The sequence below is a fragment of the Tupaia chinensis genome, unplaced genomic scaffold, assembly GCF_000334495.1.
Source record: "Tupaia chinensis unplaced genomic scaffold, TupChi_1.0 Scaffold143766_1, whole genome shotgun sequence".
NCBI classification, from domain to species: domain Eukaryota; kingdom Metazoa; phylum Chordata; class Mammalia; order Scandentia; family Tupaiidae; genus Tupaia; species Tupaia belangeri.
Genome location: NW_006203615.1, coordinates 587074 through 593754, shown reverse-complemented (window position 1 = coordinate 593754; position 6681 = coordinate 587074).

Here is a 6681-nt window from a genome sequence, read left to right as displayed (position 1 = left end):
CAGGAATGCAATAGAACCAAACTAAGGAGAATGCAGTAGAATAGTTTACACCAATGGTTATATTTGACAACAATCACATAAAAGTGACCACTCTTCCACCTCCAATCCCAATCATTTTTTCTACTCTCAATTAAATTTAAATATTAGTTTTCAGTATGTGAGAATCTGGGTTTGGCCCTACAGTTACTTCTGGCCCTCAACCTGGGAGATTCCTTATTAATTTCTACATATACAGACTCTGAGTCCTTGACTGAAGCCAGACTTGCAAAGTTACAGCAACAAGTTCTCCCAGTCTGACTTTAATTACACATCATCCCCAACCCTCACAATATAGCTAGACTAAAATATCCCAAATCATGAGCTTAGGGAAGAGTAAATCAAAGTATCTGTGACATAGTTATTTGTCTCTGAACCTGAAAACCATGGAATGTGTGACTTAGCTATGATTCCTAAAAGCACTGTGTAGGGGTTACATAGGCAAAATGGCATTAATAACAAGAAGAATGGGCTGAATTTGACTTGGTGACACTCTTTTCTATTGATCTCCCTTCTGAGGTCCTGAAAATTCATTTCTTACGAACATCTGACATCTTCTCAAACTGTTAACAGAAGTCAGGAAGTTTACATAGCTTTAATTTCAAAGGAGAATGAGTGTCTCCTGAATAGTGCTACATTGTAGACTCTATGGGTGACATCTCTGTAGCTCAGGCCTCTGGCTTTCAGACGAAATCTGTGCCTTTGAAGGATTGCAGTTCCATCATGGGGTCACAATCACAGCTTTAGTGTAATTAGGAACAATTATTTTGTCATTGGCTACATAAGCCCCTCAGTAGGCCATGTACTTGAATGACATGTAAATTCCTTGAGAGCTGAGCTAGATGACTTCCTAGGCATTCGATTATCAGCATTGCATTTGGTACAGTTGGTCAATATAAAGTTGGACCGGAAACCAGGTATTATTTTATTTGATTATTTATTTATTTATTTATTTTTGAGAGATATTGTTGCTATAGGGTACATGCACTCACAAGAGAGACAGAGAGACAGAAAACAAGAAAATAACACTATAATCCCTTCTCCTCCACTCTTCTTACGAACATCTGACATCTTCTCAAACTGTTAACAGAAGTCAGGAAGTTTACATAGCTTTAATTTCAAAGGAGAATGAGTGTCTCCTGAATAGTGCTACATTGTAGACTCTATGGGTGACATCTCTGTAGCTCAGGCCTCTGGCTTTCAGACGAAATCTGTGCCTTTGAAGGATTGCAGTTCCATCATGGGGTCACAATCACAGCTTTAGTGTAATTAGGAACAATTATTTTGTCATTGGCTACATAAGCCCCTCAGTAGGCCATGTACTTGAATGACATGTAAATTCCTTGAGAGCTGAGCTAGATGACTTCCTAGGCATTCGATTATCAGCATTGCATTTGGTACAGTTGGTCAATATAAAGTTGGACCGGAAACCAGGTATTATTTTATTTGATTATTTATTTATTTATTTATTTTTGAGAGATATTGTTGCTATAGGGTACATGCACTCACAAGAGAGACAGAGAGACAGAAAACAAGAAAATAACACTATAATCCCTTCTCCTCCACTCTTCTCTTGGGATTTTGGACATACACGCACATGTATCCTGCATGAGTTTTAACCCTCCGGGTCCAGGGCTTGAACTGCAAACAACCACATGGGAGTCCAGGGCCGTAACCAATACACTATCTGCTGGTCCCCAAACAAGGCATCTGAAAAATCACTTTGTGCATGTTAGTTTACTTGGACATGGCAGGTGAACAGCAATGTCAGGCACATGCAGATGCAAATAGATAGCTATGGTTAGTTTCACCAGTCAGCTGTAAATGCACCTACTTTTTTAGAGTCTATCATCAGCAAGACATAGAGGCAGAACCCAAACACCAAAATATTTATTTATTTTGTTGTCATGGGGCCTGAGTATATATTCTCAGAATACTTGTGATGTTGTATGTGTAGCAGAGGGTTTCATGGATATTTCTAATTCATCTCCCATCCCCACATTCAAATATCATCCCTCCAATGTGTTTTAGAACACAGAGACAGTCTCTCCCCATTTCTTGGTAATGTTTCATTATCTTTTTTCTTTTTTATTCTTCTTGGTCGTTAGTATGATAGAGCAGGTTTGCGTAGACACATAAGAGTCAATTTTGCACAGACCTTGAATGAAAGCTTAACATGAGTTATGGTAGGAGTGTTTTACAATGGAAATCAACAAAGGCTACAAATCAGGTTTTGGAGGTATATTTTGAAAGCCAATTGTTAACCATTTCTTTGCCAGTACGCTCCTCTTTCTGACCCATCAGGGAGAAAAGTAAGCTTCCTTGTTCTAGTCAACTTTGTTTTTTTATAGAAAACCTCACCTTTGCTAGAAGCTTAGGATGAAACTCTGTCTTTTAAATTGATGACTTAGCCTGGAAATTTTTCTTTTCCCCAAATATGAGACAGATCTACTTGGTCTTTCTCTTTCAGGCTCACATCTATTAATGCTTCAAAGCAAAGAGCTCCCAGGGATTTGGCTACATTTGTCATCTGCATTTTCCTTTTCTTATCTAGAAAGATGATGTCATATTCCAACTCCAGCTAATCCACCAGATAAATGCAACCACTTGACTAAGCCTTGAGAAAGCCAACCAAAGAACCGCTCCATAACTCACATAATCTTGATAAAATAAATTCTTGTTTTAATGCATCAAGTTTTGGGATTGTTTGTTATCTATCAGTGGATGACTGATTGAGCAACTCTGTAGCTTATAGATTTATAGCTGGGTTAACAGCTCCATGATGGTGTACTTTAGCTTTAAAGAAATCTTACCTTTATTTTATTTATTTATTATTTTGAGAGATGTTTTTGCTATAGGCCATGTGCGCATCAGAGAGACAGAGACAGACAGACAGAAAGCGAGAAATCATTCCCCAGGGGGATGGCCATGCCACAATCCCTTCTTCTCTGTTCTCCTCTCAGGATTTTGGGCATACATGCACATGTGCCCAGAGTGAGTCTTAAGCTGCCAGGTCTAGGACTTGAACCACAGTTCACTACATGGCCAGTGATGCACCCATTACACCATCTGCTGGTTCCAAAATCTCACTTTTATTAAGGATCTCATCGTTGGAAAGATTCACTTCTAAGAAAAAGGAAAAATAACAAATCTAGAATAGGGCCCACAACATGTAATTGAGAAAAATCTAATATATGAGAACCAATTGAGTAAACAGGAAGGCTTTAAAAAATAAACATATACAACTACAGCTGCCCACCAGTCCCCTGACCAAAATTCTTAAGCAATTTCTGAATACAAGAGCAACCTCCAGAGATCAGACTAGAGGAAACACATTTCCTAACTCTCCACCCCCTCTTTTTAACCCCTTGAGCTACTGTAGTTGTTAATAAAAGGTTTCTCTCAGCATATTTGGTGCCTCTCCTGTAAATGTTGTACTACCTAGGCACTGTCATATGCCTTCAAAGAACTATTTCATAATATTCTACAAAGTTAGACCAAAAAAGAAGATAGAATCCAGAGCAAGAAACTCAATTAGTAGAAGCAGGAGATGTCTAAAGTAGGAGATGTCTCCTGAGTCCACTGAAAAGGCTAATAACCATGAGAAGCATCTCCTGGATATTTTCTTTATTTAATAAGAAAGCACCTCTTACTTAATGGTTCCAGGAAAAGGCCTGAGTCTCTCATTGGTCTGGTGTGAGTGGGCACTTGTTTATATAGTGCTTCATGCACTGAGTAGGAAGATTGCATATACTAGACAAGTCACAACAGAAAGGCCACCTTGCAAACAAAAATTCTTTCAGGAACCATCAGTCCTTGAATCTCTGCTGGGTAGACATCTCAAGATTTAGCATCAGTTGTTCTCAATCATATTTGCAGAGCACTGCTTATTCTGACCTGATACTCTAATTGAAGACATTGGAGTTAAATTAAAAATATAAAAAATCAACAATTCCCTTTGGGTACTTAACAAATCCTCACTGGTACAAAAACAAGCAATCCAGGATTTATAATTCTGTTCATATGTTACTTTCTGGGGGATTATACATTATTAAAACTTATTGAAAAGACAGAATTGTGTTTTTCCTTCCTCACTTAGCCTGTTTTCTCTTTACACTTCTCTCAGTAGACTCTATAAAATGGGCCTGAGCAGGTTCCCATTAGCTGTGGTCAGCTTTAATTTCTGGTTCTCATGCACAAAGCTGATGTGTGTAGGTTCCCAATCCTGGGAGAAAAATGCCACAAAACCATTTTTGGTATTGCTTAATTAAAACAAAAAATGCAGCCTGCAATTTGCACAGCAAAATTTAAGGCAATCATTTACCTCTTGTAGACAGACTTTTTCACTACACAATGCTTTTTCCTGAAAGACCATTTGCCCATATCATCCAAAATTTTTCACATAAAAAGAAAGGTGATGAAATATTTCACACATTTCCTCCTCTATCCCTACCCAATTAGGAGTGTGGCCTCTTTCAACTCTTGTGGGTTAAGCAGAGAAAAGACAAGCTCCTCACTATTCAGACACTAGAAGCTATGCCTTCCATTTGGACCAAACTGCTGACCACCATAAATAACACAATTTCAGAGACTATCATACCAAACCATCAATTTGCATCCCAGAACTGCGTTTAAAACAACCTGAGATGGAATCTTCTAGTACATATCTGAGTTAATCAGAACTCTTTCAGTTTCAAGAAACAAAAGCCTAACAACCTGGGTTTTGAAATGGTGAGAAGAAAAAAATGTACTCATACAATCGAAAAGCCTTAGAGTAGATCAGTCCCAGGTTTGGCTGAATCCATCAAGAAAAATATCCCTCCTCACTTCTTGAAATGATTTTCTCGAATGCTAATTTTTTTCCACAAAAGAGCTTTTTTTGTGTAGTAGGAAAGATGAAGAACAATGCTAGCTTACATATCATATGGTAAAGAATACTAACCAAAAGAAAGTACCCCTTATTTAATGGCTCCAGGAAAAGGCCTGGGTCTCTCATTGGTCTGGCTGGGGTCAGGTTTGCATATATAATCACTCACTGATGCCCAAAGAGGGAATGCTATGATGTGCCAGGTTTTAGTGCTGTCTTGGTTCAGGTTCTCCCAGAAGCAGATTCTGAGCCAAGGATTCCAGTGAATACAATTTGTTGGAAATTACAAGGAACAGAGAGGTGGGTGACAGGGAAGTTGGCCAATTCAGGAAGTACTGTTAAATCAGATAGCAGTGAGACATTAGGGTATAATTTTTCAGGAACATTCTATAGAAAAACAGATAACTAAGAATTAACCTGTCAGGGAGTGAGGGATTTGGGATATTTATACTGTTTCACCCACAGAGTATTAAGTAAAGGCTACCTCCAGGGGATTTTCTCCCAGGTACTCAGCACCTTCTTTGGGCATTAGTGAAAAAGCATCCATAAACATGAAGGCAGTCCTCCAACTATCGTGCCTTTGCTTGGTGTTGGAAGCTAAAATGGTCTGCATGGAAATGGAAAGAAGACTTGAAGGGATGCGGGTAGAATACCAACAGAATCTCCTATAGGTCCTGTCCTCATATTTTATTGAAGGGACACAGGAATTAATATAAGCCACATCTGAACCACACCTAATTGACGAAGAGGAGGGATGGTGCTAAAAGAGGAAAATTAGAGAAATATCTCAAAAAAAACATGGAGAAAGCTTCTTTAACAGGCAAAACCAAGAGATGTTTATGTGGTCACCTGGAATTTGAGTTGTGCTTTCTCAGTATAAAGCTGGCTAATACAGAGACTGGTGCCGCACAGTGAATGAGAGATTAAAAAGTAGAAACTGAGCTAAAATCTGAGAAAGATATGACTCATTATTCTCAGCACTTGAGCTGAGATACTTGAAATATTCTCAGTATCTCCAAGGGCAAGAGATGGGAACTATGCACTTATAATCTGCCATTTTACTGAAATGATGCTTGGTCAAGGAAATACAATACGACAACAATTGGAAGTCAGAAACCACTACAAATACAGAGCAAATGTAATTGATGTTTTCTGAGATATAATAATTTAAGGGAGTGAAAGCAAAATCACAAAGACTCTATCTATAAATATCTATGGAAAGAATGTTGTTGGTCAAAAAGAAAGTGACTATCAGATCATTTTCATCCCTTTATTTTGCTTTTGCTGTCATCATTGTTACTTGGTGATGAGCATATTTGGTGCTTGGCAGTTTATTCTTTTAAAAAATATGTGGGTTGCCAACAGCTCTTCCATTGGAGGATCATTGCCCAAGGAGTACTGTATAAGCAGCAGTAAGACATTCGCAACCAAGCAAGCATTAATGAAGTCTGGAGTAATTTCTACTGTGGTGAGCAGAATAATGCCAAACCTGCTAGCTGTCTGGATTTCTGGCTGCCTAATAAATCTTTCCTTTGTGTAGCCTGTGAATGTTGGCTCATGGTCTTCTTACATCAGACTGGCTCTTAAGGGGCTCACTAAAACTGACCCTATCTCCACATTCTAACCTCAAATAAATCAGACTAAAACTTCATCATTATTAATAGAGAGAATTATCCCGTAAGGCATAAATAATGTAGATCCATGTCATTGCTGTTTGTGGTTATTCAAGTTGGTTTGTTTTTGTCTTTGATACATTTTTTTTAAATGAGCAGATTGCA